This window comes from Triturus cristatus, chromosome 2_1 (genome assembly GCF_964204655.1).
Source record: "Triturus cristatus chromosome 2_1, aTriCri1.1, whole genome shotgun sequence".
In the NCBI taxonomy this organism is placed as follows: domain Eukaryota; kingdom Metazoa; phylum Chordata; class Amphibia; order Caudata; family Salamandridae; genus Triturus; species Triturus cristatus.
In genome coordinates this window covers 976,892,775-976,909,770 of record NC_140581.1, presented here as the reverse complement: position 1 = coordinate 976,909,770, position 16,996 = coordinate 976,892,775, and the positions used below count along the sequence as shown (strand labels likewise).

At 43.1% G+C, this 16,996-nt stretch overlaps 1 protein-coding gene across 2 annotated transcripts in view; it reads left to right on the top strand.

Moving 5' to 3' along the window:
- The first annotated feature begins 1,032 nt into the window (after positions 1–1,032).
- The window catches only part of LOC146866150 (glycine N-acyltransferase-like protein 2), a 196,182-nt gene continuing 180,218 nt past the window's right edge, over positions 1,033–16,996 (top strand). The window contains exon 1 of one of the 2 annotated variants that reach the window (XM_085634005.1): positions 1,033–1,151. The gene's annotated coding sequence lies outside the window, so the exon portion shown is untranslated. Of the gene's footprint in view, positions 1,152–6,635; positions 6,654–16,996 lie in introns of those variants that run through there. The other variant, XM_085634025.1, reaches the window with a different exon arrangement.

Here is a 16,996-nt window from a genome sequence, read left to right as displayed (position 1 = left end):
CACTGGGCAAATTTAGATGAGTCGATATGCAGCTGATTTTCAATCCAGGAAAACCCCCGTGGTAAGGGGCATTGAAAGTTGCTCTATGCGCCCCTCACCATGGGAGGAAACTCCCATGGAGAGGGGTGCATTTTGTTGGTTGTAGTTTAAAAAAAATGCTTTGGGAAGTTTCTATTTGAAAATAAAAAAATAATGAGAGTTTGCCATAAGGCTAGCTCATATTGGCGGAGCTGTTCCTCAAATTTTTGATGCATTGGCAAGAACCCCCGGGAAAGTAGTTATGTCCAATGGGCGTTTCAAATAATAAATCAGACCCATAGTTAGACCTGAAATTCCACCACACTGAATTTTAAGTGTGCTACCATTAATTTAGGGGTACAAATTCCCTTTTTTGAACCTCTGATCTAAATATACACTCGTTCACGATGGCATTTGCACATCAAAGAGTTACTTAGGTGTGCAAACACCTTTGTAAATTGGGAAAAGACATGTTGTTGAAACATACACATTATCTAACAGTCACATTGTAAAAAAGGGAATTTCACGCGAAATTTGTTTACACATTAAATACATTGCATTAAGTATATGTGCAGAATACATCTAAGTGACGAAATCCTATTTCACTGCTGCTGAAATGTAAGGACATGGCTGTAGGATACAGAAATCTCTCCTTCACACAATACACTCACAGAGCTATAGGTTTTGGCATTGAACGCAAGGTACTGAGGGCTTAACCATACAGGTTAAATGTCTAATAGGTAACTGATTGCGTCCCTATTTGGGGCTAGTAAACGGCACCAGATAGCAGTAAAGCAGTAAATAGTGTACACAGTGCTGCTAATAGGGAACTACACAAGCAGAGAGAAAGAGAACCCGAAGGGACACGAACAGGTAGGGCGAGGCAAGAGACAAACTGAAAAACCTGGAAAGAAAGAACTGTTTACGTGGCAATAATATCCAGCTGAAGCGCTCAAAAGTTCAAAGTACAACTTATGCTGTGTCCAGCAGATAAATAACCTGTTTGCACACCACAAGCAGGTTCAGTACATGAGATAAAACTAGACCACCTTCCAATATTGACTCTAGTGATCCATCAGAGAAGACATCTGCTGAGGCTCTCCTTAAGTGACCACAATATCCTTTTATCCCAGGTAATGGGGGGATCTCTGACTGAATCTCATACTCTGGTTAGCTGTGTCTCTCTGTCTCTCTCCCATCTCACACTCCCTGTCTTTCTATCTCCCTCTCTCTTTCAGTTAGAGTATCAGTTCCTCCCAGTCAATATCTGTTTTATCTCACTACATTTCTATCTTATGTTTTCCCTCACCTTCTTTCACTCTATTCCTATTTCTTTCCCTCTGGGCCGAGTGTGAGAAGGGTTTTAAATCTCGGTAGGCATAGAAACACCGGTTACTGCATTCATCAGAATGCCTCCCCCCAACCCCACAATTTTCCTCAGGTAAATTTCAGCAGGTCATACTTCTATATGCAGAATTTGGTGCTGAGTACGGAATTCAGCATTGCTATGCCATATTTCCTTAGGAAAAGTCGAAATATAAGGTATTTATCTCACGTGGTAAATACCTCGATCAATGGGGTCTGTTCTTCTCGTCTATCTCTCATCTGGTGGTCTCTCACAGTGCTCTCTTTCTCTATTATTCTGCCTCTCTATCTTTTCTGTCTGTGTCGTTCTCTCCATAAATACTATCTCGTTTTGACTTCCTCTTTCTACTTCTGTCAATGTAACTCTGCCTGTCTCTTGTTCCATCTAGTTTAGACATATACATAGAAAATATGGCAGTCAACATTATGTTTAAAGTATAAATAGTTTCGTCAATCGTGAAATATTTGGAAATTTTTCGTTAAAAATGCTGCAATATTAAGTCTACTTTCAGTTGGATAGTAACTGTTTTACTACTGTTTTTTATCGATAGAATCTAACGAAATTCAGAAAACATTTAAACATGCAAAACAGAAACGAATGCACATAAATCCCTCATTTGACAGGTGTATTGCTTCTGGCATTATGACAAATAAAGAAAAGAAAACAATATAAAAAAGTGCAAACCATTCAAAAGACATTTCATGTGCATCGTCATTTCATTAGTTTTATGAGGGATGGGCAAAATATTTGGACTAATTTCGGAACAGTAAAGATGTACCACTTTCCCGTCTCTATTGTGCAATTAGTGTTGATTCGTTGCTCTTTGGACAGTAAAAAACTCAATATACAGCACAGGTGTTTTGATTGACCTTAAAGATAATTTCATTAATGCATATATGTTGCAGAAACCTGTGCACAGTCTGCCTTTTGTGTTCTCCTGGCGCTCTAGCAGCGAGGCTCGACAATCAAGAGTCACTGCTGGGACAATTCAGGGCAGGGGCATGTGAAGCCTGCAGAACTGAGAGGAGTGGCCAAAGCTTTTTATCCGCTTACCCTGGTTTTAAAAAAAATCGTCTACCTTTAAGTGTGACCTTAGAAATCAGGAAAGACAACCATTGGCAAAGCCAGAAGTCTACCTAATGTGGAAGTAAAAGCACTTCTTCATTTATTGATTAGCACGTGTGTGTGCGGTAGTGTGGATGCGCTAAATAAAAAAGGCAATGGTGGTATGGAAGAGTAAATACACGGGTGGCTGGGTGAGTGGCTGAGTTGATTGGACAATCAATGGGCGAGTGTGGGAATGAATGGTTGGATAGCTTAATGCATGAATGAATGTCTGAATAGGGAAGCACAGGGGTGGGTGAATCTGTACAGTGACGTTCATGGGTTAAAAAGATCTGAAAGGCTGAATCTTTAAATATCAATATGGACAATATCATAAAAAAATATATAATACCAATATTATACCAATGCAAGCATTACACCATTCCAGGGCGAATATATGATGTTAATTAGCAGACCATTACTTCGCAAGTTTTTACTACGATGTTTTTACATCGCAAATACCATTACTACGCAAGATTTAACTGCGCATGCTTTTAGTTCGCAAATACATTTAAAAGTACTAAATATGCATTTACTTCATAGTATATTACTAACTATACAACTTCTTCGAATTTCTGTCTCTTTTACCCTTACCTTCATACACTACATTACCCTACACTACCCAAACACCACTATACCAGCCTAAAACACTATCCTACACTACACAAACACCACAACACTACCCTAAACCCAAATACACTACTCTACACTACATAAACACAACCCTACAACCGAAAAGACAACCTCCTGCACGACCACTACCCTAAACCCAAATACACTACATAAACACAACCCTAAAACCTAAAAGACAACACCCTGCCCCACAACACTACCCTAAACCCAAATACACTACTCTACACTACATAAACACAACCTTACAACCTAAAAGACAACCCCCTGCACGACCACTACCCTAAACCCAAATACACTACTCTACACTACATAAACACAACCCTAAAACCTAAAAGACAACCCCCTGCACGACCACTAACCTAAACCCAAATACACTACTCTACACTACATAAACACAACCCTAAAACCTAAAAGACAACCCCCTGCACTACAACAGTACCCTAAACCCAAATACACTACTCTACACTACATAAACACAACCCTAAATCCTAAAAGACAACCCCCTGCATGACCACTACCCTAACCCAAATACACTACTCTACACTACATAAACACCACCCTAAAACCTAGAAGACAACCCCCTGCATGACCCTAAAAACTACACTGCTCCACTTACCTCTCTCTCCTCGTGGTCCCCCACTTCACTGTGCTTCCTCTCTTCTCCTGCTTCAGGCGTCATCAGAGCTGCACGTCGTTGTTTGGAAACGGAAGTGCCTCCTTTTCCAAACAACGATGTGAATAGTCAGCAAAGTAATTGACTTTGCTAAGTAACGGTATATGTGAAGTAAAAACATGCAAACATAAAGCATGCGAAGTAAAAGATTCTGCTAAGTATAAAATGCATAGTAATGGTAAGATGTAGTACTGGCTGCGAAGTAATGGTAGATTACCGCGATAGCAGCCGCAAAAAACATCGCCACAGAGGACCCTCACAACTATTGCTAATGAGATGCAGAGTGGGCGTTCCCGTGCCAAAATCCGCGACAACATCACACCACAACATTCTCAACGAGCAGCCACATTGGCGATAAAAACACAAAACAGGTGATAAGGCGCGTTAGCACCAGGAAATCTACACCTGCTCTGACCTGGTATAAAGTCAGACGGCAGCCTGCACTACAAAAGGGAGCACAGCCCAGGGCCACATCGGAAGGGCAACAGATGCCATGGAGCCACCCATCATGCGGCCCGGACAACACCCACCGACACCACCCCCAGGACCACCCCTCCCTGGCACCCCCCGACCAAAGACATGCCACATCAGCTACACCTAAACACGTACAAAATAATCCGCCTGACGTTGCACAATCACAATTGGTGACATGCATGTGTCGACACAGAAATGAGCAGCACACATTCACTTTCGAAACAACAACTGAAACTTTATTAAAATTAACACTGAAATGAAATGAAGACACATGGCCGCTCCCCTCGGGACAATCCGTAGGTCCCATCCTGCAAGACAAAATATATGATGAGACGGTGTGTCCTGCGCACATCAAAGGACAGAGAGAGCGAAGGAGAGAGAGAAGAAGAGAGGGAGAGAGAGAGTGAAGAAGAGAGGGAGAGAGAGAGAGAGTCCCGCCCCTGCGCACCCAGGCCACATTGCTCGCTTACCGCCACCGGCACATAGACAAGAGGTCCCACCACGTGCCACTGCAAGCCACAAGCATGGTGCCCGCGGACATGGCACCCTCCACACCATGCAGCCACGCTCTGCAGGCCAACAGGTCTCACGTTTGGTGCTGGGTCTTGATTACTCCATGGTAGAGGACACCCGCACCTGCTCAGTCGTCTCCCTCTGGCACTCCTTCACACAGCGTTGGAAGGCCATTTGTTGTTCCTGGGGGACTTGGGAGGGTGCCGGGGCACTGGGTGCCTCCTGCTGGGTGTATTGGGTGGTGGGTGGGGTCTCATCGATGTAGATGGACTGCCCTGATCCTGGAGGTGAGTGGCGGATGAGGTCAATTATGTTTTGGAAGGTTTGGGTGTTGATGCTGGTGTTGTCCTCCTCGTCATCAGTGAAAAGTGGCTGGGACAACTCTGCAGGAGGTGTTGATGATGCCCCTGTGATGTGAAGGGGAGATGTTGTATTACAATGTGTCCACATGTATTTAACCGCATGTTACAGGTTGACATTCAGACAGCATGGCATTGTACATTGTGACAGTCTGTGGGTCTGGGTGAGGAGCCAGGGTCATTGTGGGTGTGTACTGTGCCCTGCTTGATTGTGCATGTGTGCCATTGTGGCCATCTCCACCCGTCCCCCCAGTACCTGGTGGTCACTCACCCTGTTGTGGTTGTGTTGTGTCCTGTCGAGCAGTGTCCGGTCCCCCGGCTCCGGTCACAGTATCCACGCTGATGACTGTCAACACCAGCTCCTCCATGTCATCCAGCATGAGCTGTGGCGCTGGGCCCCCATCTCCGGTCTGTGTTGCTGCCTTCTGGTTGGTGGAGAGTTTCTCCTTGGTCTTCCGCTTGATGTCATTCCATCACCTCTTGACATCGTCCATTGTGCGCTTGTGATCTCCGACGGCATTCACCTTGTCAACGATGTCCCGTCATATTCCGGTTTTGGTGCCCAATGACACATTGGAGGTGATGAAGAGTTGTTGATGGTGTTCCATCACCTCCGTGACTATGATCCTGTTCGCCTGCGGACTGAACTTCAGCTTCCTCGTCTTCTTGACCTTGCCCTTCCCTGTCCCTGATGTCCTGGGCTGGTCGTTCGGGGTGATTGTGGGGTTGCGCTCGTCCTCTGCACCTGCTCCGGCTGCCTCCATGGTGCTTGGGTGTAGGTCAGTTTGTGTGTCAGTGTTTTTTCTACTTTTATGGTGATTTTTTCAGCCTGCCAAGTGTGTGTTGCAGGCCTGGCGCTGCTTATCGCTGATTTCCTCATCGCGCTTTGGCCCATCGCGTGTTTTTTGGTGCTGTGGTTTGTGGTTTTATCTCCGTCGTGGTGGATGTATCACGGACATTGTTCGCGGTGTCGGCAAACTATCTCATGGTACCGCCTTGTTGTGAATTCCACGTTGACACAGGGTTATTTTCCCACGATGGGCTGCGATATTGGAAGTTGTGTTACGCTACTCTTGCAGTAGTTATCACACGTTTTTGTGAATATACCCCTAAGTCTTGTCATCTCATTTGACCCTCTTTGGACTTTTAGATTTCCTGGTGAAAGGGCATTTATAAGACCTTGACATAAATGTTTGTAATGTATCATGCTACCAATGTGTGTGTCGGTAGGTGGAGATTAGAGGCATCTGTTTCAGTGTGTGGTGCACCTCCAAAGTATAAGGAACTCAACAAAGGATGTATTAGCGTGATGAAGAAAGATCATTCATTTTATTTTCGTATACTGTTTCATCGCTGGTTTTGTTTATTTGGTTCAGCTGGTGAACTGCTTATTGGATTAAAGTTTTCTCTTTAACTTAATTCCTGTAGGCGTGGTTTGCGCTAGTGTTTAAGCTAGTCCAGGTGAGACAAGAACCTGTTTCTCACATTGCTGCATGAGATTTCTGTGGAGCAGGTAAGGTTTCGTTTGACCTCCATCATTTGTGGAAGCAGGTCTACTACTATTAGAGGCTAGTGGAGTGCCTATTGGAATGAAGTGATTCTCCCCTTCTTGACACACCTCTTGTTAATTATTTGTGAGGATAGTGCTGAGACTTCGGAAAAGGTGCAAAGAGTGTGATGATGTATGAGGCAAAGTACGTGACAAATAGTGGGCTAGTTGTAATATAATTGTGCCTGGTGGATATTATGTGAGATAGTAGACCGGAAAATGAAGCAGCTCTAAATTTTAGACAGGATGTATTATATATATTTAAATTTCAAATTTATACATATTTAATCTTAAATTTGGAGTGAGAGTCCATTAACAATTGTATTAATTTTAACAAGGAATTATTTTGGTAGTTTGCCATCATGTTTTGCAACTTCATAAATTGTAATTTGTCGCTTCATTATCAAAGCTGAGTGAAGTTGAAGACCAACGCTCTAATATAAAGGATGCACTGGCCTTTTGATATGTGCTTCATAACCTTAATCTAGTTTTAACCACTTAAAACCCGGAAAATATCTATGTATGAGGATGGTTGGAAATATGATCACTGTTGACTGACTCACATCTGGCAGCCATCTCAAACCAAGCTGCATAATGCAAGCAAAGAAAAGGATTCGTTTAACCATTTATGCTCAGTATTTCACCAAAAATCTAATATATCGCTGATGAGTTTGACATCTTCAGCTATTAATTACTTTTCAACTAACTCCATTGTGATCTTTAAAGCCCGGGGGCTTCATGCGGCCCACCTGACCTTCACATGTAGCCCCCAACGCAATGACTGTACAAGGCTGCTGTTTACTTCAGAAAGCATTAAACATTCACAAATTGGATAAATTAACAAGAAAGAGTTTATTTACAGGCTAACTGAATTAAAAGAAAAGAAGCAAATAAGGTACCCCGCACAACGTAATATTGGAACACATTCATTTTTTAATACATCTTGCTACAAATGTGTAAAAATATCAGGAAGTCTCTTCAAAATTCGAAAAGTGTATTTCAATAGGAGGTATGTCGTTACAACGCACACTTTTACAACGCATGCACTTACAACGCATTTTTTACAACGCAACATCCACTACAACGCATTCCATTACATAGCATGACACTACAACGCATTTTTAAAAACTACCTTTACAACGCATTCCATTACATCGCATACTACCTTTACAATGCATACCATTACAACGCATAATATTAAATTGCATTTAAGGTAAGTATTAGATAGTATAGGGGTAAAAATTACTATTCTAACTCCAGGGGGTGCAACAGTAGGGTAAGTGTTGGATAGTATAGGGGTAAAAATTTCTATTCTAACTCCAGGGTGTGCAACAGTAGGGTAAGTGTTGGATAGTATAGGGGTAAAAATTACTATTCTAACTCCAGGGGGTGCAACAGTAGGGTAAGTGTTGGATAGTATAGGGGTAAAAATTGCTATTCTAACTCCAGGGGGTGCAACAGTAGGGTAAGTGTTGGATAGTGTAGGGGTAAAAATTACTATTCTAACTCCAGGGGGTGCAACAGTAGGGAAAGTGTTGGATAGTATAGGGGTAAAAATTACTATTCTAACTCCAGGGGGTGCAACAGTAGGGAAAGTGTTGGATAGTATAGGGGTAAAAATTACTATTCTAACTCCAGGGGGTGCAACAGTAGGGTAAGTGTTGGATAGTATAGGGGTAAAAATTACTATTCTAACTCCAGGGGGTGCAACAGTAGGGTAAGTGTTGGATAGTATAGGGGTAAAAATTACTATTCTAACTCCAGGGGGTGCAACAGTAGGGTAAGTGTTGGATAGTATAGGGGTAAAAATTACTATTCTAACTCCAGGGGGTGCAACAGTAGGGTAAGTGTTGGATAGTATAGGGGTAAAAATTACTATTCTAACTCCAGGGGGTGCAACAGTTGGGTAAGTGTTGGATAGTATAGGGGTAAAAATTACTATTCTAACTCCAGGGGGTGCAACAGTAGGGTAAGTGTTGGATAGTGTAGTGTAATATTATGCGTTGTAATGGTATGCATTGTAAAGGTAGTATGCGATGTAATGGAATGCGTTGTAAAGGTAGTTTTTAAAAATGCGTTGTAGTGTCATGCTATGTAATGGAATGCGTTGTAGTGGATGTTGCGTTGTAAAAAATGCGTTGTAAGTGTAGTGCGTTGTAAAAGTTGCGTTGTAAAGGTTGTTCCCCATTTCAATAACATGCAGAAGTGTTACGCCTTAGTACATCAGAATGGATAAGTGCATTTTGAAGTATTTTATTTAAAGTGAGTGTAGAAATTATCACGCCTCCTCACACCCTGAAAAAAAGCCGATAGTGATATATGAGGCAAGATATTTGCCAAGTTGAACCTTCTGGGTGGTCAGGGTTATACATAGACAACATTATATTTTATTCAAGCTTCTCACATACACCTACAAAGCCATCCACAACGCCGGACCTGCATACCTCAACCACCGCCTCTCCTTCTACACTCCCACCAGACATCTCTGCTCTGCCCAACTGGCCCTGGCCACCCTCCCACAGATTCGAAAGCCCACGGCTGGAGGAAGATCCTTCTCCTACCTCACTGTGAATACCTGAAACTCCCTGCCTCAGCACCTCAGGCAATCAACATCACTGCAGCAGTTTAGGAAGGGCCTCAAGACCTGGCTCTTCGACTGAACTACAGACCCCCCCAACACTCAGCACCTTGAGACCCTCACGGATGAATAGTCATGCTTTATAAGATTACTTATTGATTGATTTAAAGCTATCACAATGGGTCTGTACAGCATATAACCCGAATTCATGTATTTGATGATGCTCTTATATGTCATTATGAAGAAAAAGGAGGCCAAGTGAAAAAAAAGCTATTGCCTAGGATCAAACAAATGGGTCAAGTGGGGATGCCGAGATTGATACTAAGTTTTCTGGTTTCACTTTTGTAATTCCATTTAATTTCAATTCAATTATCAAGTTACTTCCTTTTTACACCTGCCTCTCCTAAGGTAGCGATAGCATGCAGAGAAGGCTTAGCTCAAGGTGTGGTAGAGATATAGCAATTCAGATACAGCATAACACAGAATTGTCAAATCTGTGACTATTCTATAAACTAGGGGCATAATTAAGAGGGCAGTATGGAAAGAAACCCTGAAACTAACTCCATGACTCACTGGCCACACAATGTAGGTGATTCACTTCCTGTATACACACCTTAACCCACCACAAAGCCCCACTCCCAACTTGCGGTCCATAATACGTCCTATGGGCAGACCAAAGACCATAATTTTTTTGCGCCAAGGAACCAATCGGTGTACATGCGCTTAAGAAATGATTTTAACATAACATAACATAGTTTGTGGCCACCTGGGAAATGTTTGAGAGTATCCATGTCTTAGCAGATCATGTGAATCTAAAATCTTGCCCCACTTTTTTGACCACCTAATTTACATTTGAAGGCAGCAGCTTTAGTGGAGATGTTGTTTTCACCCAGTTGATCTTTATGAGTGAGAAAAGAATACCTTTAATTGGTCCCCTCTGTCTCAAAATTGAATAGCTACATGTTTTAAGAGTAACATCAACACGTTACTAAGCTCTAATCAGGCCAAGCACTTTTATAATGACTAATTTTATGTTGGATCGTTGTGGAACATAGGAGTATTTTTTTCCCTCAAGTACCCTTTCGCAATCAAAAAGATGCTAACTGGGCTCCCAGGCCTAGCTTTCACAAGGTGCTTATCTCAGTGGACCTACGAATAGAGGTAGGGAAATTATGAGGGTGACAGCATACTGATGAGATCCATGCACACAATGTCAGTGCAACAACAACATTATAAAATTGTAAGGGCCGATTGACAACATTATTTAGTATGGAAAGTAATACTACAGAATTCTTACATGTCTTAGTGAATCTGCCCAAAACATCCAACTCCCTATTAGTAAAAGTGTCAAAGTGGCACAGTTCTTTAAATTTGTACTGTTTCTATTTGAACATTCTCATTGTATTCCCTGTTAGACTTGACAGCCTTAGATTGGTCTTCCCCCTGACTTTTTGCCTTCATCCTGCACTTTTTCTGACCTCGTTTTTGCTGGCCTTGGAACTCTGAGCACTTTTCTATTACTAATAAGTTCTAAAGTACATGTACTCTCTCCCCAAAACATGGTAATATGTGTGCATTCCCAATTGGCATATTTAATTTACTTATAAGTCCACAGTAAAATGTATTACATGTGCCCGGGGCCTATAAATTAAATGCTGCTAGTGGGCTGCAGCAATTTTTGTGCCACCCATTCAAGTAGCCCTCTAACCATGGCTCAGGCCTGCCATTGCAGAGGCTTTGTGTGTGTTTACTATGCCCTTTCGACCTGGCAAAATAAACCTCTTGCCAGGCCCAAACCGTCCCTTTTTATAGATATGTCATCCCTATGGTAGGCTCTGGATAACCCTAATGGCAGGGTGCAATGTATTTAAAAGCCAGACCTTGTACTTTTAAGTTTTACATGTCCTTGTAGTGAGAAACTCTCAAATTTGTTTTTCACTATTGCAAGGCCAATGTCTTTCATAGGATAACATAGAGATTAACTTATTCCATTGTCTAAGTTTGATTCCCATTTGCGAAGAGATAGAATTCTCAAATTTGGTGTCTCTGGAATCACAATTTGAAATCACAACTTATGGCGATGTCAGATTTTAAACTTACTTTCTGAAAATACCCCTTTTAGGAAGTTGGCATTTTCTTACTTTAGCCATTTGATGGGGTAGGTGACCGTAGGGATTTATGTATTCCCCTAGACAGCCACTGGGAGCTTAGATCTGACTTCATGGGCCATCCTGGCAGGATGAAAGGGAGGAGTTGGACCCAGCCTCATTACATCTGAATAGACTGTCTACTATCCCTTCAAAAAGGGCTGCATGCACCCCTGTGGTGAGTCTGGAGCCAAGGCAGGAAGAAAAGACCTCTTTGCAGTTCAAAGGCCTGTCTTTGAAGTCTCCCCCACTTCAAAGGCCCAAGTGAGAATAAGTATTGGACCTCTGACACCACCACATCAGTACAATTCGGGACCTTTGAAGACTGCCAAGAAGAAAGACTGATGTGCTGCTGAAGGACATCCACAGTGCTGGACTGCTGCTTTGCTGGACTCTTGCCTTGTGGTGCTGCCCTGCTGCCTGCTGCTACCCTGCCTGGGTGAAAATTACTGGACCTGCATCACTTGAGCCCAACTTACTCCAAGGACTAGCTGCCTGGCCTCCAGATCTGAAGTTGCAGGGACATAAATGACTTCCAGTCACCCTGCTCTTACATCTGGACTGTGCCATCTGTGAGTCTGCCCTGCCAAGTGCTGCCACCCCATTCCTATGCCCTGGAAGGGGGCCTAAGGTACTTGTCTGCTCTACTGCATGGATCAGAATGGATGCATCGCCTCTGCTGTGTAGATCAGACCGGGCACATTGCCTCTGCTGGGTGTACATCACTGATGCTGCATGGACAGCACCCAACGCATCACCTTTGGAATCACCACTGTGCAACGCGGTTTCCACTGCACAGTACTCACATCTCAATCAAACAACAGCCTTGATGACAACGCCCAAGCCTCCACATCGCAGCTCACCACGCATCGCCACTGCTGTCAGATCAGGACCAGTACATTGCCGCCGCTGTACGAATCAGCACTGGCGCATCGCCTCGACTGTAGTACGCATCCTCAATGTCGATGCACCCAGGATTAAGATACGTTCAGTGATCCTCACTGGGTCCATGTATTCGACCTGCCCACAATCGCGGTCAACCTGAAGTTTCGACTTTTTCCCGGTCCAGCAGGAACAGATATCCTGTATAGCAATTTTTGCTTCTAGGCACTATTTATTTACCTGAAATCTCAGAAATTCAATATCTCACGTTCTACTTAATGGATTCTCGCCATTTTGGTTTCGTTTGATTAATAAAATGAAGCTCTATTTTTCTAACCTTCTGTGGAATCTTTTTGTGTGGTGTTTTCAAAGTTTTTTGGTTTGAAGTGTTGCACAAATACCTCACTCATTTCCACTAAGTTAAGCCTGTTTGCTTAGTTCCAAGTTACTAGAGGGTGAGCAAAGGCTAATTTATGTTTTTCTGACACTTGCCCTGACTAGGTGTGGTTGCTGTTTGACTAAGGTTTAAACCCCAATCAACCAACAACCCAATTTTTAACATTCTCATTTTAGTTGCTTTCAGGCCAATGTGCAAAGGTGTGTAAGAGTACATAAAGAATATTACAGCACTACAGAAGTACTACTTTACTTACTCGAAAATTCCTTTGTGAATAAGCCCCATAGTGTTGGAGGTGACAACGCTTGTATTATCAACAACAGGCAAGTGATGTCAAGGTTCTAGTGCCTTGGTGGGCTAATTTAAATATTCAGTTAATCAGATGGTCTTTCTTAGTGAGGCAGCCAGGGCATGCAGGTGCCCCACTAAAGGGGTGCGCCTCATTATCCATTACTGAAGTGCCACACATTGTGTATCATTGTAGCATGTAGTCATTTTATCTGTCATGAGTATCTGGGTCATCAAACCTCTGCAGTAGTAATAATACAAGCAGTTTTCCACAGCTGTAATGGTTTATGTAATCAAGGTTAGTTAAACATTTTTTTAAACTGATGAAAAACAAAGAAAGTGGTATGTTTGTAGTAATAGAGGATATAACTAAATAAAGTCCTTCGCATAAATATTCCACATATAGAAGTATATCAGATCCACATTTAGGTGTGTGGAAATTCCATATTCTAGTACAACTGTACTTTTATTATTTTATTTTATTTTTAAAGGGGCGGATAATTTGCCCTCTGGCAAACCCCCTTAAGCTATGTTCGAGACAATGTTGGAGGTGTCCCTTCACAATTCTGGCTCTGATATAGACTGACACCTGCCATTGACAGAAGTAAATCTCCAACCATATCGAGTGTTGGAATGTGTCTGCCAAATATTGGTCAATACCTGCACACTTCCAGGTTTGTGTCATCACCATGTTTCCAGGGCACCTGTTCTAGAACCCACACAGCACACTCATGTGAACAGAGTCAGGGCCTGATTTAAATTTTGAGGAAGAGGGTACTCATCACAATGGCCACAGTGCTCCCACCATGGCAACATTATGTTCTGCCCGCCTGATTTGACGAGGGCAGAAACTACTCTGTCTCTACAATGGTGAACTTACTCAATCAGGTTTCACTGCATGTTTACTCAATACATTTAGATGGGCCGATAAGCAGCTGATTTTTAGTGTCCTACACCACCAAGAAAAACCTGGTGGTAAGGGGCATTGAAAGTTGCTCAATGCCCCTCACCATGGGAGGAATGTCCCATGGTAAGGGGTGCATTGTTTATTGTTTTTCTTTACAAAAAAACCCTGGTTTGGAATGTTCTTTTTCAAAATAAAAAAATATTGTGAGTGTGAGTTTGCACATGTTGGTAGAGCTTTTCCTCAAACGTATGATGCATTGGCATGTACCACCATGGCAATAGTTCCTGCCAATGCTTGAAATGCCCGCCAGGCATTTCAAACAATAAATCATACCCTCAATCAGACCTGAAATTTCACCACACTGAACTTTAAATGCGCAACCATTAATTTATGAGTACAAGTTCCTTAGGTGTGCCAACATCTTCGTAAATTGGGAAAGGACAAACGTGTCTCTGTGGATGAAACACACACATTATCTCACAGTCATATTGTAAAACGTGAATTTTACACTGTTAGACTTGGCATCATTGGCGGGGTTTCCCCAGACTTTTTGCCTCTACCTACTGCATATTTTTGACTGGATTTTCTTTTGCTGGCGTAGGTGGTTTGGGCACTCTGCCACTGCTTATCAGTGTCAAAGTGCAAGTGCTCCCTGTTCAGATTGTGATTATGATTGGTTATCCATGATAAGCATATTTGATTTACTGATAAGTCCCTACTAAAGTGAACGGTGTGTGCCTAGGGCATGTAAATCAAATGCTACTAGTGGGCCTGAAACACTGACTGTACCACCCAAACTAGTAGCTTACGTGCACAGTTTCTAACTGCCAATATGACCTGGCAAGTACACCCATTTACCAGGCCCTCACTTCTCTTTTTCTTACATGAAGTCACTCCTTGAGTAGGTCCAAGGTACCCCCATGGCCAGGGTGCAATGTATCTGAAAGGTAGGATATGTGCTAGGTGTGTTTTACATGTCCAGATAGTGAAATACTGTGCTTTTTTTTTTTACAATTGAATGGCTGTCTGTTCCATAGGTTTACATGGGACCTGCCTTCTAACATCTTACAAGTGTAACATTCCACTGGGACAAGATAGAGCATTGGAGTTTAGGCTCTCTGAATTCAGAATTTAATAACACACCTTTTAGTAAAGGTGAATTTTAAATGTTGTGTTCGAAAATCCAGCTTTTAGAAAGTGGGCATTCTCCTGTTTAACCACCCGTGTGCCTCTGCCTGCTTGTGTATTCACCATTTGGTTTTAGAGTGACAGGAGTTGGGGATGTGCATTTACTCTAGATAGTCACAAGGGGCGGTTGAGGTATGCCCTGCCTTTCTGGGTGACTCATAGCCAGCCTGAATAAACCTTTCTGCATTTAGAGTGGTGGGAGGAGTTTTTACTAGCACCTGAAAAGGCTGTGTTTGCTCTACACAATGCTGTCTCCACCTCCTATAGTAAAGCTGGACCAGGGAGGACAGAACTGATTTTATTGAGCTCAGAGACTCTTGAAGCAAAGACTACAAAGAGAAAATCGAATATAAATGTTAGACCTAAAACCCTAGATCTTTAGATCACTTCTAGAAACAAGAGGACCCTGCCAAAAAGAAAAAATAAAGAGCTGTGTGAGGAGTGTAGCCTTTTTGGTTGTGTGAGCGATGGGTTGGTTTGCAGTTACTGCTTCTATTTATGGGTAAAGGAAAATGACTGACTCTTTTTGCCCTGCTGTGGTATCCTGCTTGAGAAGATCCCCATGGTCTTGTGTGTGCTTGCCTCCTGTTGTGGAAAACACAGGGACAAAAAATTCTTCCCCATGGTCCTCTTTAAAATCCACCAAGAACTCTGAAGAGTCTGCTTCCCCCCTCCCATCACCTGCACTCGAGGCACTGTGGAGTGTGTGCCGTGACCAAAGCTGAGAGACTCCAACAGAAGGGTCCCGCTGGCCAGCCCAGCCAGCCCAGCCAGCACATTCAGAATCGCCGAGCAGCTTCCTCCCTTACATTGCCAAGTAGCCTCCACAATCATGATGCGAGCATGGGCCAAGTCAGAACGAGAGCCACAGTGGTTCAGCAACACGGGCCAGCGCACGGAAGAGTCCTGCAAGTGTCCCTGCAATGCCAAAGCAACCGTTGTGCGGGCTGAGGAGGGAGCCCAGCCCCACCCTGCCTCACCTGCCTGAGAGCCACACAGAGAGCTAGGAGCCACCGGGGAAAAGGACAAAGACATCATCATTGGTTCGGTAGCCACGAGGTATGGCAGCTGTTTACCTGGCGTCGGCACCATCCGAAGATCCCAGCACCAAATGCCAGGCGGAGCTCAGCATTTGTTATTGCTTTTAATTGGAGCGAGAAGCCGGAGACACACCTCTGCTCCTGTAGCTCAATCCAGAGCCCTGCATCAGTGGATGAGTGGAACTTTTGTATCTTAACTAAGAGGAGCAACCACAGGAGTTGTGGGTCCACCCTAAAATAGCTCAGGGACAGCATAATTGCCATCAGAATAAGTACTCCGGTCTTCTATGCACTATGAATGGGCCCCCATTTTACCATTGACATTTCTTTTGTTTGTGTACAGTGTATTTTGGATAATTACCGTTTTTGATCTTGTCGAGATTAGATAAATATGACTTATTTTTCTAAACTGGTGTGGTGTCTCTTCTGTGGTGCTTTCACCGTGGTACTGTGCATTTAGGGTGCAAATACTTTACACATTGCCTTTGGGATTAGCCTGTTTGCTCTTGCCAAGCTAACAAGGGGGTGAAAAGGGGTTTTCTGAAGTGCGTAATCCCCTCATCCTGACTAGAAGCAATTGACCGTACTTGTACAGGGTGCAAGCCTCTATCAACTAGACACCGTCATTTCTAACACATGCCAAATGTGTTTAGACATTAAATATATTGGATTACGTGTACGTGTAGAATACAAAAACCGAGGTGTTTTGTTTACATAAAAACACAATGTGTCAATATTACCCAACTCAATGGCACTCATTGTATTGACATTTCGTTACGCGCGCTGCATCGCATTTTGCAATGCAGCGCGCGCAAAGGAATTTGTTTTATTTATTTAAATGTGTACTTACCTCCGTTCATCCATATTCCGGTGTTTACAT